This window comes from Maylandia zebra, linkage group LG23, assembly GCF_041146795.1.
Source record: "Maylandia zebra isolate NMK-2024a linkage group LG23, Mzebra_GT3a, whole genome shotgun sequence".
In the NCBI taxonomy this organism is placed as follows: Eukaryota; Metazoa; Chordata; class Actinopteri; order Cichliformes; family Cichlidae; genus Maylandia; species Maylandia zebra.
In genome coordinates, this window is record NC_135188.1 from 47,099,458 (window position 1) to 47,116,923 (window position 17,466).

At 44.5% G+C, this 17,466-nt stretch overlaps 1 long non-coding RNA gene and 14 other non-coding genes across 15 annotated transcripts; 8 read left to right on the top strand and 7 right to left on the bottom strand.

The window, feature by feature from the left end:
* Positions 1–6: 6 nt before the first annotated feature.
* Positions 7–125, bottom strand: LOC143415247 (5S ribosomal RNA). The gene has a single exon (XR_013095885.1). It is a non-coding gene; the product is annotated as a 5S ribosomal RNA (ribosomal RNA).
* Positions 126–485: 360 nt separating this feature from the next.
* LOC143415335 (5S ribosomal RNA) lies at positions 486–604 on the top strand. Its single transcript, XR_013095973.1, has one exon. It is a non-coding gene; the product is annotated as a 5S ribosomal RNA (ribosomal RNA).
* Positions 605–1,450: 846 nt separating this feature from the next.
* On the bottom strand, positions 1,451–1,569 carry LOC143415255 (5S ribosomal RNA). Its single transcript, XR_013095893.1, has one exon. It is a non-coding gene; the product is annotated as a 5S ribosomal RNA (ribosomal RNA).
* A 361-nt stretch (positions 1,570–1,930) lies between these two features.
* On the top strand, positions 1,931–2,049 carry LOC143415294 (5S ribosomal RNA). The gene has a single exon (XR_013095932.1). It is a non-coding gene; the product is annotated as a 5S ribosomal RNA (ribosomal RNA).
* Positions 2,050–2,895: 846 nt separating this feature from the next.
* LOC143415257 (5S ribosomal RNA) lies at positions 2,896–3,014 on the bottom strand. The gene has a single exon (XR_013095895.1). It is a non-coding gene; the product is annotated as a 5S ribosomal RNA (ribosomal RNA).
* A 361-nt stretch (positions 3,015–3,375) lies between these two features.
* On the top strand, positions 3,376–3,494 carry LOC143415295 (5S ribosomal RNA). The gene has a single exon (XR_013095933.1). It is a non-coding gene; the product is annotated as a 5S ribosomal RNA (ribosomal RNA).
* Positions 3,495–4,340: 846 nt separating this feature from the next.
* Positions 4,341–4,459, bottom strand: LOC143415248 (5S ribosomal RNA). Its single transcript, XR_013095886.1, has one exon. It is a non-coding gene; the product is annotated as a 5S ribosomal RNA (ribosomal RNA).
* Positions 4,460–4,819: 360 nt separating this feature from the next.
* Positions 4,820–4,938, top strand: LOC143415296 (5S ribosomal RNA). Its single transcript, XR_013095934.1, has one exon. It is a non-coding gene; the product is annotated as a 5S ribosomal RNA (ribosomal RNA).
* An 846-nt stretch (positions 4,939–5,784) lies between these two features.
* On the bottom strand, positions 5,785–5,903 carry LOC143415249 (5S ribosomal RNA). Its single transcript, XR_013095887.1, has one exon. It is a non-coding gene; the product is annotated as a 5S ribosomal RNA (ribosomal RNA).
* A 233-nt stretch (positions 5,904–6,136) lies between these two features.
* Positions 6,137–13,524, top strand: LOC143415065 (uncharacterized). The gene is made up of 2 exons (XR_013095678.1): positions 6,137–6,350; positions 6,468–13,524. It is a non-coding gene; the product is annotated as an uncharacterized LOC143415065 (long non-coding RNA).
* A 180-nt stretch (positions 13,525–13,704) lies between these two features.
* LOC143415339 (5S ribosomal RNA) lies at positions 13,705–13,823 on the top strand. The gene has a single exon (XR_013095977.1). It is a non-coding gene; the product is annotated as a 5S ribosomal RNA (ribosomal RNA).
* An 846-nt stretch (positions 13,824–14,669) lies between these two features.
* LOC143415250 (5S ribosomal RNA) lies at positions 14,670–14,788 on the bottom strand. Its single transcript, XR_013095888.1, has one exon. It is a non-coding gene; the product is annotated as a 5S ribosomal RNA (ribosomal RNA).
* A 360-nt stretch (positions 14,789–15,148) lies between these two features.
* Positions 15,149–15,267, top strand: LOC143415297 (5S ribosomal RNA). Its single transcript, XR_013095935.1, has one exon. It is a non-coding gene; the product is annotated as a 5S ribosomal RNA (ribosomal RNA).
* An 846-nt stretch (positions 15,268–16,113) lies between these two features.
* Positions 16,114–16,232, bottom strand: LOC111501510 (5S ribosomal RNA). The gene has a single exon (XR_002721527.1). It is a non-coding gene; the product is annotated as a 5S ribosomal RNA (ribosomal RNA).
* A 360-nt stretch (positions 16,233–16,592) lies between these two features.
* On the top strand, positions 16,593–16,711 carry LOC111501512 (5S ribosomal RNA). The gene has a single exon (XR_002721530.3). It is a non-coding gene; the product is annotated as a 5S ribosomal RNA (ribosomal RNA).
* The last annotated feature ends 755 nt before the right edge of the window (positions 16,712–17,466 follow it).

Genomic DNA, 17,466 nt, shown 5'->3' on the forward strand with positions numbered 1-17,466 from the left:
TGCAAAAGCTTACAGCACCTGGTATTCCCAGGCGGTCTCCCATCCAAGTACTGACCAGGCCCGACCCTGCTTAGCTTCCGAGATCAGACGAGATCGGGCGTGTTCAGGGTGGTATGGCCGTAAGCGAGAGAAGCCGGCTATAAAAGACCTTTTATACTTGGCAAATGTCACGCACTTTAAAATATAGTATTGTGCTAAGCTTCACATGTTACAGGGAAAACATGCAAACCTTTTTTGCGAACTGCAGCTTCAACGCTGAGCTGCAAAAATGCTTTTCCCGCGGTAACGTCACCATAATAACACATGTTCGTTTCTCACAGCACAGTGTTAAAGTGACACAGAGCACACAGTGTGTTAGGACCATTTGGAAGTGCAACATTTTTGTGCTTTGGACAATTCAACTTATATACAGGACATTAAAAAAACGTAAGCATGACTGTGTCATCACAGCATGTATAAAGAGGCTGTTTGTGAAGCAGTCCCTCGCTTACGGCCACGCCACCCTGAACACTCCCGATCTCGTCTGATCTCGGAAGCCAAGCTGGGTCGGGCCTGGTCAGTACTTGGCTGGGAGACCGCCTGGGAATACCAGGTGCCGTAAGCTTTTGCACTTCAACACACAAATGACAGTTTAAATGTTGAAACGGATGTGAGGCACTCTTTAAGCTCATTTTCCAATAGGATGGTTAGTGAGTCTTGCGCAAAGAGCTCTTCCGCTCATGTAGTAATGTCAAATTCTTCAAGCGTTACATCAATATCTCTCTACATGCACAGAGCACCTGTAGATGTTTTTGTGCAAAGACTCACAATTGTTTATGACGTGAATATTGCTGCATTAAGTATGCATTATAACTGTGTTGTCATGTGCAGCTATTAAAAAAAGTAGAAACTAATCAATATGCTTCACTCTAAATTGTTTTTTAAATCCCAATAAATGGGTTACAGTATCTACATGAACCCCGTTGTCGAGGAAGCCTCTCACTTACGGCCATACCAGCCTGTTCTCATCTGATCTCTGAAGCTAAGCAGGGGCGGTCCTGCATAGTAGCGTCACCTTCACCTTGCTCCGTGTTAGAAACTCCATGCTATCGTGTTCCCTGCTCAGGGTAGCACACTGATGCGCATTTATTCAGTGCTCTTCGGGACCGCAGTCGGCAGCCAATAAGAGTTCAAACTGGTTGCACATGGGTGTCAGGTTGACACTGCGCCCGCTGCAAACTACAAGGTTAACAAGTTCCTCTCGACTGAGGCCAGACGGACTAGCCACAGAGATTTTGTACATTTACAGAATAAATAAGTTTGTGTATTTCCTAAATATTTGGTTGTTGTTGTTTTTTTGTTTTGCACAAAAGCGAAATGCAATGAGGAGCGTTGTCATGAAGCTTTTCCTGAAGCTGCCTCCACTGAGTGAGCAGCGGCGCCCTCTGCAGTTTGTGTGTGGAAGTGCAAAAGCTTACAGCACCTGGTATTCCCAGGCGGTCTCCCATCCAAGTACTGACCAGGGCCGACCCTGCTTAGCTTCCGAGATCAGACGAGATCGGGCGTGTTCAGGGTGGTATGGCCGTAAGCGAGAGAAGCCGGCTATAAAAGACCTTTTATACTTGGCAAATGTCACGCGCTTTAAAATATAGTATTGTGCTAAGCTTCACATGTTACAGGGAAAACATGCAAACCTTTTTTGCGAACTGCAGCTTCAACGCTGAGCTGCAAAAATGCTTTTCCCGCGGTAACGTCACCATAATAACACATGTTCGTTTCTCACAGCACAGTGTTAAAGTGACACAGAGCACACAGTGTGTTAGGACCATTTGGAAGTGCAACATTTTTGTGCTTTGGACAATTCAACTTATATACAGGACATTAAAAAAAACGTAAGCATGACTGTGTCATCACAGCATGTATAAAGAGGCTGTTTGTGAAGCAGTCCCTCGCTTACGGCCACGCCACCCTGAACACTCCCGATCTCGTCTGATCTCGGAAGCCAAGCTGGGTCGGGCCTGGTCAGTACTTGGATGGGAGACCGCCTGGGAATACCAGGTGCCGTAAGCTTTTGCACTTCAACACACAAATGACAGTTTAAATGTTGAAACGGATGTGAGGCACTCTTTAAGCTCATTTTCCAATAGGATGGTTAGTGAGTCTTGCGCAAAGAGCTCTTCCGCTCATGTAGTAATGTCAAATTCTTCAAGCGTTACATCAATATCTCTGTACATGCACAGAGCACCTGTAGAAGTTTTTGTGCAAAGACTCACAATTGTTTATGACGTGAATATTGCAGCATTAAGTATGCATTATAACTGTGTTGTCATGTGCAGCTATTAAAAAAAGTAGAAACTAATCAATATCCTTCACTCTAAATTGTTTTTTAAATCCCAATAAATGGGTTACAGTATCTACATGAACCCCGTTGTCGAGGAAGCCTCTCACTTACGGCCATACCAGCCTGTTCTCATCTGATCTCTGAAACTAAGCAGGGGCGGTCCTGCATAGTAGCGTCACCTTCACCTTGCTCCGTGTTAGAAACTCCATGCTATCGTGTTCCCTGCTCAGGGTAGCACACTGATGCGCATTTATTCAGTGCTCTTCGGGACCGCAGTCGGCAGCCAATAAGAGTTCAAACTGGTTGCACATGGGTGTCAGGTTGACACTGCGCCCGCTGCAAACTACAAGGTTAACAAGTTCCTCTCGACTGAGGCCAGACGGACTAGCCACAGAGATTTTGTACATTTACAGAATAAATAAGTTTGTGTATTTCCTAAATATTTGGTTGTTGTTGTTTTTTTGTTTTGCACAAAAGCGAAATGCAATGAGGAGCGTTGTCATGAAGCTTTTCCTGAAGCTGCCTCCACTGAGTGAGCAGCGGCGCCCTCTGCAGTTTGTGTGTGGAAGTGCAAAAGCTTACAGCACCTGGTATTCCCAGGCGGTCTCCAATCCAAGTACTGACCAGGCCCGACCCTGCTTAGCTTCCGAGATCAGACGAGATCGGGCGTGTTCAGGGTGGTATGGCCGTAAGCGAGAGAAGCCGGCTATAAAAGACCTTTTATACTTGGCAAATGTCACGCACTTTAAAATATAGTATTGTGCTAAGCTTCACATGTTACAGGGAAAACATGCAAACCTTTTTTGCGAACTGCAGCTTCAACGCTGAGCTGCAAAAACGCTTTTCCCGCGGTAACGTCACCATAATAACACATGTTCGTTTCTCACAGCACAGTGTTAAAGTGACACAGAGCACACAGTGTGTTAGGACCATTTGGAAGTGCAACATTTTTGTGCTTTGGACAATTCAACTTATATACAGGACATTAAAAAAAACGTAAGCATGACTGTGTCATCACAGCATGTATAAAGAGGCTGTTTGTGAAGCAGTCCCTCGCTTACGGCCACGCCACCCTGAACACTCCCGATCTCGTCTGATCTCGGAAGCCAAGCTGGGTCGGGCCTGGTCAGTACTTGGATGGGAGACCGCCTGGGAATACCAGGTGCCGTAAGCTTTTGCACTTCAACACACAAATGACAGTTTAAATGTTGAAACGGATGTGAGGCACTCTTTAAGCTCATTTTCCAATAGGATGGTTAGTGAGTCTTGCGCAAAGAGCTCTTCCGCTCATGTAGTAATGTCAAATTCTTCAAGCGTTACATCAATATCTCTGTACATGCACAGAGCACCTGTAGATGTTTTTGTGCAAAGACTCACAATTGTTTATGACGTGAATATTGCAGCATTAAGTATGCATTATAACTGTGTTGTCATGTGCAGCTATTAAAAAAAGTAGAAACTAATCAATATCCTTCACTCTAAATTGTTTTTTAAATCCCAATAAATGGGTTACAGTATCTACATGAACCCCGTTGTCGAGGAAGCCTCTCACTTACGGCCATACCAGCCTGTTCTCATCTGATCTCTGAAACTAAGCAGGGGCGGTCCTGCATAGTAGCGTCACCTTCACCTTGCTCCGTGTTAGAAACTCCATGCTATCGTGTTCCCTGCTCAGGGTAGCACACTGATGCGCATTTATTCAGTGCTCTTCGGGACCGCAGTCGGCAGCCAATAAGAGTTCAAACTGGTTGCACATGGGTGTCAGGTTGACACTGCGCCCGCTGCAAACTACAAGGTTAACAAGTTCCTCTCGACTGAGGCCAGACGGACTAGCCACAGAGATTTTGTACATTTACAGAATAAATAAGTTTGTGTATTTCCTAAATATTTGGTTGTTGTTGTTTTTTTGTTTTGCACAAAAGCGAAATGCAATGAGGAGCGTTGTCATGAAGCTTTTCCTGAAGCTGCCTCCACTGAGTGAGCAGCGGCGCCCTCTGCAGTTTGTGTGTGGAAGTGCAAAAGCTTACAGCACCTGGTATTCCCAGGCGGTCTCCCATCCAAGTACTGACCAGGCCCGACCCTGCTTAGCTTCCGAGATCAGACGAGATCGGGCGTGTTCAGGGTGGTATGGCCGTAAGCGAGAGAAGCCGGCTATAAAAGACCTTTTATACTTGGCAAATGTCACGCACTTTAAAATATAGTATTGTGCTAAGCTTCACATGTTACAGGGAAAACATGCAAACCTTTTTTGCGAACTGCAGCTTCAACGCTGAGCTGCAAAAACGCTTTTCCCGCGGTAACGTCACCATAATAACACATGTTCGTTTCTCACAGCACAGTGTTAAAGTGACACAGAGCACACAGTGTGTTAGGACCATTTGGAAGTGCAACATTTTTGTGCTTTGGACAATTCAACTTATATACAGGACATTAAAAAAACGTAAGCATGACTGTGTCATCACAGCATGTATAAAGAGGCTGTTTGTGAAGCAGTCCCTCGCTTACGGCCACGCCACCCTGAACACTCCCGATCTCGTCTGATCTCGGAAGCCAAGCTGGGTCGGGCCTGGTCAGTACTTGGATGGGAGACCGCCTGGGAATACCAGGTGCCGTAAGCTTTTGCACTTCAACACACAAATGACAGTTTAAATGTTGAAACGGATGTGAGGCACTCTTTAAGCTCATTTTCCAATAGGGTGGTTAGTGAGTCTTGCGCAAAGAGCTCTTCCGCTCATGTAGTAATGTCAAATTCTTCAAGCGTTACATCAATATCTCTGTACATGCACAGAGCACCTGTAGATGTTTTTGTGCAAAGACTCACAATTGTTTATGACGTGAATATTGCAGCATTAAGTATGCATTATAACTGTGTTGTCATGTGCAGCTATTAAAAAAAGTAGAAACTAATCAATATGCTTCACTCTAAATTGTTTTTTAAATCCCAATAAATGGGTTACAGTATCTACATGAACCCCGTTGTCGAGGAAGCCTCTCACTTACGGCCATACCAGCCTGTTCTCATCTGATCTCTGAAACTAAGCAGGGGCGGTCCTGCATAGTAGCGTCACCTTCACCTTGCTCCGTGTTAGAAACTCCATGATATCGTGTTCCCTGCTCAGGGTAGCACACTGATGCGCATTTATTCAGTACTCTTCGGGACCGCAGTCGGCAGCCAATAAGAGTTCAAACTGGTTGCACATGGGTGTCAGGTTGACACTGCGCCCGCTGCAAACTACAAGGTTAACAAGTTCCTCTCGACTGAGGCCAGACGGACTAGCCACAGAGATTTTGTACATTTACAGAATAAATAAGTTTGTGTATTTCCTAAATATTTGGTTGTTGTTGTTTTTTTGTTTTGCACAAAAGCGAAATGCAATGAGGAGCGTTGTCATGAAGCTTTTCCTGAAGCTGCCTCCACTGAGTGAGCAGCGGCGCCCTCTGCAGTTTGTGTGTGGAAGTGCAAAAGCTTACAGCACCTGGTATTCCCAGGCGGTCTCCCATCCAAGTACTGACCAGGCCCGACCCTGCTTAGCTTCCGAGATCAGACGAGATCGGGCGTGTTCAGGGTGGTATGGCCGTAAGCGAGAGAAGCCGGCTATAAAAGACCTTTTATACTTGGCAAATGTCACGCACTTTAAAATATAGTATTGTGCTAAGCTTCACATGTTACAGGGAAAACATGCAAACCTTTTTTGCGAACTGCAGCTTCAACGCTGAGCTGCAAAAATGCTTTTCCCGCGGTAACGTCACCATAATAACACATGTTCGTTTCTCACAGCACAGTGTTAAAGTGACACAGAGCACACAGTGTGTAAATGTCCAGTTTTGTTTATTGATCTAAGCCTGAACAGCTACGCGTAGTGTCCAGTAGAGGGCTCTGTTGTTTAGTTAGCGGCAAGCTGCACTTCCAGCTCAGACCGGTTTTTGTGGCGCACATGTCCCAGTAGGCAGCTCTCAATGAAGCGTGAAGCAGCGTGATACCGGACTCTAGCAAAATTAACAATTTGCAGCCCTTGGAATGCGGAGCGAGGTACATGTTTTAAGTTGTATTTGTTTGCTTAACTGATATTTTGTTGTATTTTCTGCATTATTTGAGTTCATATTTGTAATAAGCGTCTAAGAAAATGTATTTTGTGTTTCTGTTTAGTTTTCACGGTGCATTGGTGCACCTCAGCACTGTTAGATTCTGAATGAATCTCAAAGTAAAAATTACTGCACCCGTCGAGGCTCTCTCTATTTCTTCCTTGGTCCGAGGGACTGCTACAGTGAAAACTCGATCGCTGAGTGAAGGCTACTTGCTAGCTCCCATGCCAGATGAGTGCAGCCCGTGCCACGAGGTGGGTCCGTGTGTCAGCTGTGAGATATTTCTACACCAGTCAAGATCATCTTTGCTTCGTCGCCTACCTCCCCTTTGAACTCTGATGGTTACTTTACGAAGGTGCAGGTATTATGCCCATTAAGGACTTTGCTGATAACAAAGTTAAAATGTCTGCACACTAATTCAGAGTTACTTGCCTTAAATATTTTTGTGGTTAAAGGTATACTGCATTGCGCTGAGTAATTACAATCTTTAAATTGTATGGGTTTATTCTTCTTGAAAGTAACATATATCAGCGGTATTTACAGTTACATTTTGTCTAATATGTGGGTGCTAATCTGTTTATTTATGTGATGTAAACGTCTGATGTGAGCATTGTTTCCAAAAGTAACACTCACGTAAGTTTAAGTCCAGACGTTATCGCATAGAGCAACATACACATTACAGTAACAAAATGTTGAACGCTGCTGAAGAAGCCGACGACTCAGAGCAACAAGGAGTAAGATCCAGCAATCGTGAAAGGCATTTAACTGAAAAGGGAAAAGAAATGCAGGAATATGAGGCAAAGAAAAATGAGAAGGCATTTAACAAAGCTTATGACACTTGGAAGAAGGCAGCTAAAGAAATCAGAACAAAGCTGAAAACTTTCTGCTCACCTGAAGAGCTAAACAATGCCAGTCATGACATAAGAGACAAGCACGCTGTAGTACAACAGCATTATGAACCCATTCGCCGCAGCCAATCCATGACGCCCGACATTGTTAAGCGAATGGATGCTTGTGCAGTGCTTACAACTGACATTTGTGAAGTTGTTGCTAAACGACAGGAAAATATCGATCAGCTCTTTAACGATCGCCTTGAAAAGGAAAGAGTACGAGTGATGTTAAACAAAAGGGACTATGGTTCTGTGTTTGGTGATACAAAAACTGAAACGTCGTTCCCAGAGGGTTCAGTTGCACGCTCAAAGGCAGATTCTACTGGCAGTCGTGAGGTGGAAGCAGAAGCTGAACTTGCAGCCAAAGTGGAACAAGCAAAGGCCACACAAGAAATATTGGCACAGGAAACCAAGATCAGCCAAATGGAAAATGAGTGGAAAATAAAGGAAGTGGAAACAAAGGCAAAGTTGGAGGAGGAAAAGACTAAACTTCAACAGTTAAAGGCAGACAGCGAAGTGAAAGTAGCAGCTGCACGAGTAAGAGCCCTTAGCGCTCAAAATGACATTGAAAGCCATGATCAAGTGTCCTGCTACAACTTAGAAAATTCCGCAAATCTCCCCAACATCGCACCACGGCTCTCTTTAAATCCACAAGCACCAACATTTAGACCTCACAATACTACTCCAGAACGTGAAGAACTTAGCTTAGTTCAAGCCCTCGCCAGCTCTCTTACCCTAAACAGGCTTCCTGTACCTGAGCCCACCATCTTTAGTGGCGACCCCCTAAAGTTTATGGATTGGAAGGTATCCTTTATGGCACTAATTGGTGACAAACCTTTACCTGTGTGTGAGAAAATGTTGTATCTAAAGAGCTATCTTGCAGGTGAAGCACGAAAGGCAGTAGAGGGATATTTCTTCCGCAACAGTGAGCAGGCATACGCAGGCATTTGGAGCGTTTTAGAGGAAAGGTATGGCAGCCCATTTGTTATTCAAAGAGCCTTTAGGGCTAAACTCACAAAATGGCCTAGAATAGCTGCCAATGATCCTAAAGCACTGAGGGAGTTTGCAGATTTTCTCCAAAGCTGTGCAGAGGCTATCCCTCAAGTCAAAGGCCTAGAGATCCTTAATGATTGTGAGGAAAATCACAAGCTTCTAAGAAAACTGCCTGAGTGGATAGTGCAGAGATGGAGCCGCATTGTGGTGGAGGAGCTAGACAAAAGCCAAGACTACCCCAACTTCGCTCGCTTTACAAAGTTCATACAAAATGAAGCTAAAGTAGTTTGCAATCCTGTTGCCTCACCATTCCTAATAAACGAAAGGGCATCAGAAGAGCGGCACGTTAAAAGAGCGAAGGCACTCAGTACTACCATCCAACCAAAGTCTCCACCAATCCCAGTATCTACTTCTAGACCTAAACCCCCATGTTTGTTTTGCAAAGAAGAATCGCACGGCATAGCTAAGTGTCCTGCTTTTGCAGCGAAAACTAGTGATGACAAGAAAGTTTTCATTCAAGAAAATCGTCTCTGCTTCGGGTGTTTGAGAAGGGGTCATGTAACCAAAGAATGCAGAGGACGTCACTCCTGTAGTAAGTGTGGTCGGCGTCACCCCACCTGTCTACACACAGAAAGAGTGAATGAACCTAAAGAAAGGAAAACTGAGGATTCTAAATCCCCAGATGAAGGTGCAAACAAGGAAGTGCATAATGTTATGACTCATGTACTAACAAGGAAACTATCTTCCACATCCAGCATAGTACCAGTATTTGTGTCAGTTGCATCTGAGCCTGAGAAAGAAATACTTACATATGCCCTGCTTGACACCCAGAGTGACTCATCCTTTATTTTAGAGGATTTGGCCTCAGAACTAAATGTAGACGCCCAACCAGTGCAGTTAAAGCTTAGCACCATGACTTCCGTCGACACAGTCGTTGCAAGTAAACTTGCCAACAACTTACAGGTGCGTGGGTTTGATTCTGAGACTCGTGTCCAAATAGAACAAGCCTACTCTCGTGACTTTATCCCAGTTGACAAGTCTCATATCCCTACCAAGGAAACGGCACTTCAGTGGCCACACCTTGAAGGCTTAGCTAACAAGTTACAGCCATTACAGAACTGTGAAGTAGGTCTATTGATTGGTTATGACTGCCCATCAGCACTAGCCCCCCTAGAGATCGTCACAGGCAAAATAAACGAACCTTTCGCACAAAGAACCCTACTAGGATGGAGTATTATTGGTTCTGGTAATCCTCACCTAGACAGAGAAGGTAACCAGAGTTATGTGCACAGGATCACAGTCAAAGAAATGCCCATACCATCAGCCACAGAAGTACTCAAAGTCCTAGAGACTGACTTTAATGAGAGAAACTATGAGGATAAGTATGTATCACAGGATGATGTTCGCTTCATACAAATCCTCAGTGATACAATAAAACAAAGACCAGATGGGCACTATGAGATGCCGCTCCCCTTCAAGGGCAATGATCCACCAGCGCTTCCCAACAATAAGAAGTTAGCCACAGTCCGACTGCAACACCTGAAGAAAAGGCTAAAGGCTGATAAACAGTATCATGAACATTACTGTTCCTTTATGAGAGACATTATCAGCAGTGGTGATGCAGAATTAGCCCCCCCTTTGTCTGAAGGCAAGACTGCATGGTACATCCCACACCATGGGGTATATCACCCGAAAAAACCAGCCAAGCTAAGAGTCGTCTTTGACTGTTCAGCAAAATTTCTCGGTGTCTCATTAAACGACACTCTTCTCACAGGTCCAGATATGATCAACTCATTGGTGGGGGTACTCTGTCGTTTCAGAAAGGAAAATGTAGCCATAATCTGTGATATCGAGAGAATGTTCCACCAGTTCTCTGTTTGTCCAGACATGCGCAACTATCTGAGATTTCTGTGGTGGCAGGATGGACAATTAGACAAAGAACCCAGAGAATACAGAATGGCTGTACATCTATTCGGTGCCAGTTCATCCCCTGGATGTGCTAATTTCGGCCTGAAATATTTGGCACAACAGTACAGAGCAGACTATCCTAAGGCCTCAGAGTTTGTTGAACAGAACTTTTATGTAGACGATGGTCTAACTAGTGTCCCATCAGTTAAAGAGGCACAAGAACTCATCACCGAAACACAAGCACTTTGTAGACTTGGCGGTCTACATCTGCACAAGTTCAACTCAAACCAAAGTGATGCGCTTTCCCAGCTGGAACCCTCAGACAGAGCAGACACCACAGAACCGCTCGATTTCAAACCTGACACAACAGCTGAAGGCCATGTGCTCGGCATCCAGTGGTCAATCAAAAATGACACTTTCAGTTTCAAAATAAACACTAAGGACCAACCTCCTACTCGCCGGAGCATACTGTCAGTGATCTCATCCCTGTACGACCCACTAGGGTTCGTAGCTCCCTTCACCTTAAGAGGCAAAGGTATCCTACAGGAACTGTGTCGCAGAGGCATTGAATGGGATGACCCCCTTCCTGACAACTTACGTTCACGGTGGGAGGACTGGAAAGATGGGTTGGAAAGACTAAAATCGGTTGCAGTGCCTAGATGTTACCACCCACCAGAACTAACAGACATTGTAAAGGTGGAACTGCACCACTTTTGTGATGCTAGTGATTTAGGATATGGTGCATGCTCCTATATTAGGTACCTCAGCAACGAGAAGGTCCACTGTAGTCTTGTTATGGCTAAGGCAAGAGTCGCACCTACCAAGGTCACAAGTATCCCGCGATTAGAACTCTCAGCCGCAGTCACATCAGCTAGAATGAGCAGCATGCTAAAAGCAGAGCTTCAGATGTGCATTAATGAAGAGTTCTTTTGGACTGACTCCCAAGTAGTCTTAGCTTATATTAACAATGAGGCACGACGGTTCCACGTCTTCGTTGCCAACCGTGTTCAGTTAATTAGGCAAACTACGGATCCCAGACAGTGGCACTACATTGACACAGCTCAGAATCCTGCAGATTACGCCTCTAGAGGGCTCAGTGCATCAGAAATCATGTCAACATGTTGGTTGTCTGGTCCAAAGTTTCTGTGGGAACATGACATTTCATATGCACCCAGCCCTTCAGCTGTGTTGTTAGTAGGGGATCCAGAAGTCAAAGCAGTCAAAGCTCTCACAACTCAAACAAATGAACAAGACAATATCCTCAGCCGTTTGTCAAGGTTTTCAAGCTGGTCAATGCTCCTTAAAGTGGTTGCAAGGATAAAAAGATTGAGATCCAACAAAGCCCAGTATGGAAACTTTGTAACAGTAGATGAACGGAAAACAGCTGCTGACACAGTAATAAAGCTCCTTCAGCAGCAGGCCTTTTCTCAAGAGATGGAAGTGTTGAAGGTGGGAGATAACCTTCCGAGTTCAAGTCCCCTGTTTAGAGTAGATCCAGTACTAGATCAAGGACTTCTCCGTGTTGGAGGAAGACTGAAGAAGTCAACACTCTGTCAGGGACTTAAGCACCCCATCATCCTCCCAAAAGACCATCACATTACAAAGTTGATCATTGCTCATTTTCATGCACAGATTTGTCATCAAGGTAGAAGCCAAACTCTCATGGAAATCAGATCGAACGGATTTTGGGTGATTGGTGGGAGCAAGGAAGTTGCAAAACTAATAAGTAAATGTGTTCAATGTCGAAAACTAAGACGTTCGCCAGAAGAACAACGCATGTCTGAACTTCCAAAGGAATGAGTTGAAATCTCAGATCCTTTCATGTATTGTGGAATGGACTGTTTCGGACCATTTGTCACAAAACAAGGTCGCAAAGAGCATAAAAGATACGGACTCCTCTTTACATGTCTTTCCTCACGTGCAGTCCACATTGAGATGCTTGAGGATCTTTCTACTGACTCTTTCATCAATGCTCTGAGATGTTTCATCAGCTTAAGAGGAGCTGTTTGTAAGTTGTACAGTGACCAGGGTACAAACTTTATTGGAGCCAAAAATGAGCTAAGAGAGTCTCTTAAACAATGTGACATGGATGCCTTAGAAGCATTCCTTGCCAATAAACAGTGTGAGTTCGTCTTCAATGCCCCATCTGCTAGCCATGCCGGAGGTGTGTGGGAACGACAGATTCGAACCATCCGCAATGTTCTCAATGCCACCATTGCTCAATGCCAAGGCAGGCTGGATGACAGCTCTCTAAGAACTCTATTCTATGAGGCGATGTTTATAGTTAATGGTCGACCACTGAGCGTCGATGGAATCAATGATCCTAAATCTCCTGAACCTCTAACTCCAAATCACCTCATATTGATGAAATCAAAGGTTGCACTGCCTCCACCAGGAAAGTTTGTGAAAGAGGACTTATATGCAAGGAAACGTTGGCGCAGAGTCCAGTATCTCACTGAGCAGTTTTGGAGTAGATGGAAAAGAGAGTACCTTCTGAACATATCTATGAGACAGAAATGGCACGTACCACGTCGAAATCTTAAAGTCAATGACATAGTCATTATCAAAGAAGACATGCTTCCCAGAAATCAGTGGCAACTGGCTCGAGTGGTTGAAGCACCAGAAGAAGATGACGGTTTGGTCCGCAGAGTCAAGCTTCAAGTTGGCGATCGAGGCTTAATAAAGAAGCAGGGAACAGCACACAAACCTCACGTAGTTGAGCGACCTGTTCAAAAGCTTGTAGTTCTATTAGAAAATAACTAATTGATGTTTCAATCAATACTTTCACATCAGGCGTATTTTGCGAAAGTTTATTGATGATGTATTTGAAATTGTGTTCGTTCTTGTAGTAATGTCCATATGTTAAAGCTGGAAATCATGTAAAGAATGTTGTTTGTTATACATGATTTGGTGGGAGTGTAAATGTCCAGTTTTGTTTATTGATCTAAGCCTGAACAGCTACGCGTAGTGTCCAGTAGAGGGCTCTGTTGTTTAGTTAGCGGCAAGCTGCACTTCCAGCTCAGACCGGTTTTTGTGGCGCACATGTCCCAGTAGGCAGCTCTCAATGAAGCGTGAAGCAGCGTGATACCGGACTCTAGCAAAATTAACAATTTGCAGCCCTTGGAATGCGGAGCGAGGTACATGTTTTAAGTTGTATTTGTTTGCTTAACTGATATTTTGTTGTATTTTCTGCATTATTTGAGTTCATATTTGTAATAAGCGTCTAAGAAAATGTATTTTGTGTTTCTGTTTAGTTTTCACGGTGCATTGGTGCACCTCAGCACTGTTAGATTCTGAATGAATCTCAAAGTAAAAATTACTGCACCCGTCGAGGCTCTCTCTATTTCTTCCTTGGTCCGAGGGACTGCTACACAGTGTGTTAGGACCATTTGGAAGTGCAACATTTTTGTGCTTTGGACAATTCAACTTATATACAGGACATTAAAAAAACATAAGCATGACTGTGTCATCACAGCATGTATAAAGAGGCTGTTTGTGAAGCAGTCCCTCGCTTACGGACACGCCACCCTGAACACTCCCGATCTCGTCTGATCTCGGAAGCCAAGCTGGGTCGGGCCTGGTCAGTACTTGGATGGGAGACCGCCTGGGAATACCAGGTGCCGTAAGCTTTTGCACTTCAACACACAAATGACAGTTTAAATGTTGAAACGGATGTGAGGCACTCTTTAAGCTCATTTTTCAATAGGATGGTTAGTGAGTCTTGCGCAAAGAGCTCTTCCGCTCATGTAGTAATGTCAAATTCTTCAAGCGTTACATCAATATCACTGTACATGCACAGAGCACCTGTAGATGTTTTTGTGCAAAGACTCACAATTGTTTATGACGTGAATATTGCAGCATTAAGTATGCATTATAACTGTGTTGTCATGTGCAGCTATTAAAAAAAGTAGAAACTAATCAATATGCTTCACTCTAAATTGTTTTTTAAATCCCAATAAATGGGTTACAGTATCTACATGAACCCCGTTGTCGAGGAAGCCTCTCACTTACGGCCATACCAGCCTGTTCTCATCTGATCTCTGAAGCTAAGCAGGGGCGGTCCTGCATAGTAGCGTCACCTTCACCTTGCTTCGTGTTAGAAACTCCATGATATCGTGTTCCCTGCTCAGGGTAGCACACTGATGCGCATTTATTCAGTACTCTTCGGGACCGCAGTCGGCAGCCAATAAGAGTTCAAACTGGTTGCACATGGGTGTCAGGTTGACACTGCGCCCGCTGCAAACTACAAGGTTAACAAGTTCCTCTCGACTGAGGCCAGACGGACTAGCCACAGAGCTTTTGTACATTTACAGAATAAATAAGTTTGTGTATTTCCTAAATATTTTGTTGTTGTTGTTTTTTTGTTTTGCACAAAAGCGAAATGCAATGAGGAGCGTTGTCATGAAGCTTTTCCTGAAGCTGCCTCCACTGAGTGAGCAGCGGCGCCCTCTGCAGTTTGTGTGTGGAAGTGCAAAAGCTTACAGCACCTGGTATTCCCAGGCGGTCTCCCATCCAAGTACTGACCAGGCCCGACCCTGCTTAGCTTCCGAGATCAGACGAGATCGGGCGTGTTCAGGGTGGTATGGCCGTAAGCGAGAGACGCCGGCTATAAAAGACCTTTTATACTTGGCAAATGTCACGCACTTTAAAATATAGTATTGTGCTAAGCTTCACATGTTACAGGGAAAACATGCAAACCTTTTTTGCGAACTGCAGCTTCAACGCTGAGCTGCAAAAATGCTTTTCCCGCGGTAACGTCACCATAATAACACATGTTCGTTTCTCACAGCACAGTGTTAAAGTGACACAGAGCACACAGTGTGTTAGGACCATTTGGAAGTGCAACATTTTTGTGCTTTGGACAATTCAACTTATATACAGGACATTAAAAAAACGTAAGCATGACTGTGTCATCACAGCATGTATAAAGAGGCTGTTTGTGAAGCAGTCCCTCGCTTACGGCCACGCCACCCTGAACACTCCCGATCTCGTCTGATCTCGGAAGCCAAGCTGGGTCGGGCCTGGTCAGTACTTGGATGGGAGACCGCCTGGGAATACCAGGTGCCGTAAGCTTTTGCACTTCAACACACAAATGACAGTTTAAATGTTGAAACGGATGTGAGGCACTCTTTAAGCTCATTTTCCAATAGGATGGTTAGTGAGTCTTGCGCAAAGAGCTCTTCCGCTCATGTAGTAATGTCAAATTCTTCAAGCGTTACATCAATATCTCTCTACATGCACAGAGCACCTGTAGATGTTTTTGTGCAAAGACTCACAATTGTTTATGACGTGAATATTGCAGCATTAAGTATGCATTATAACTGTGTTGTCATGTGCAGCTATTAAAAAAAGTAGAAACTAATCAATATGCTTCACTCTAAATTGTTTTTTAAATCCCAATAAATGGGTTACAGTATCTACATGAACCCCGTTGTCGAGGAAGCCTCTCACTTACGGCCATACCAGCCTGTTCTCATCTGATCTCTGAAGCTAAGCAGGGGCGGTCCTGCATAGTAGCGTCACCTTCACCTTGCTCCGTGTTAGAAACTCCATGATATCGTGTTCCCTGCTCAGGGTAGCACACTGATGCGCATTTATTCAGTACTCTTCGGGACCGCAGTCGGCAGCCAATAAGAGTTCAAACTGGTTGCACATGGGTGTCAGGTTGACACTGCGCCCGCTGCAAACTACAAGGTTAACAAGTTCCTCTCGACTGAGGCCAGACGGACTAGCCACAGAGATTTTGTACATTTACAGAATAAATAAGTTTGTGTATTTCCTAAATATTTGGTTGTTGTTGTTTTTTTGTTTTGCACAAAAGCGAAATGCAATGAGGAGCGTTGTCATGAAGCTTTTCCTGAAGCTGCCTCCACTGAGTGAGCAGCGGCGCCCTCTGCAGTTTGTGTGTGGAAGTGCAAAAGCTTACAGCACCTGGTATTCCCAGGCGGTCTCCCATCCAAGTACTGACCAGGCCCGACCCTGCTTAGCTTCCGAGATCAGACGAGATCGGGCGTGTTCAGGGTGGTATGGCCGTAAGCGAGAGAAGCCGGCTATAAAAGACCTTTTATACTTGGCAAATGTCACGCACTTTAAAATATAGTATTGTGCTAAGCTTCACATGTTACAGGGAAAACATGCAAACCTTTTTTGCGAACTCCAGCTTCAACGCTGAGCTGCAAAAATGCTTTTCCCGCGGTAACGTCACCATAATAACACATGTTCGTTTCTCACAGCACAGTGTTAAAGTGACACAGAGCACACAGTGTGTTAGGACCATTTGGAAGTGCAACATTTTTGTGCTTTGGACAATTCAACTTATATACAGGACATTAAAAAAACGTAAGCATGACTGTGTCATCACAGCATGTATAAAGAGGCTGTTTGTGAAGCAGTCCCTCGCTTACGGCCACGCCACCCTGAACACTCCCGATCTCGTCTGATCTCGGAAGCCAAGCTGGGTCGGGCCTGGTCAGTACTTGGATGGGAGACCGCCTGGGAATACCAGGTGCCGTAAGCTTTTGCACTTCAACACACAAATGACAGTTTAAATGTTGAAACGGATGTGAGGCACTCTTTAAGCTCATTTTCCAATAGGATGGTTAGTGAGTCTTGCGCAAAGAGCTCTTCCGCTCATGTAGTAATGTCAAATTCTTCAAGCGTTACATCAATATCTCTCTACATGCACAGAGCACCTGTAGAAGTTTTTGTGCAAAGACTCACAATTGTTTATGACGTGAATATTGCAGCATTAAGTATGCATTATAACTGTGTTGTCATGTGCAGCTATTAAAAAAAGTAGAAACTAATCAATATGCTTCACTCTAAATTGTTTTTTAAATCCCAATAAATGGGTTACAGTATCTACATGAACCCCGTTGTCGAGGAAGCCTCTCACTTACGGCCATACCAGCCTGTTCTCATCTGATCTCTGAAGCTAAGCAGGGGCGGTCCTGCATAGTAGCGTCACCTTCACCTTGCTCCGTGTTAGAAACTCCATGATATCGTGTTCCCTGCTCAGGGTAGCACACTGATGCGCATTTATTCAGTACTCTTCGGGACCGCAGTCGGCAGCCAATAAGAGTTCAAACTGGTTGCACATGGGTGTCAGGTTGACACTGCGCCCGCTGCAAACTACAAGGTTAACAAGTTCCTCTCGACTGAGGCCAGACGGACTAGCCACAGAGATTTTGTACATTTACAGAATAAATAAGTTTGTGTATTTCCTAAATATTTGGTTGTTGTTGTTTTTTTGTTTTGCACAAAAGCGAAATG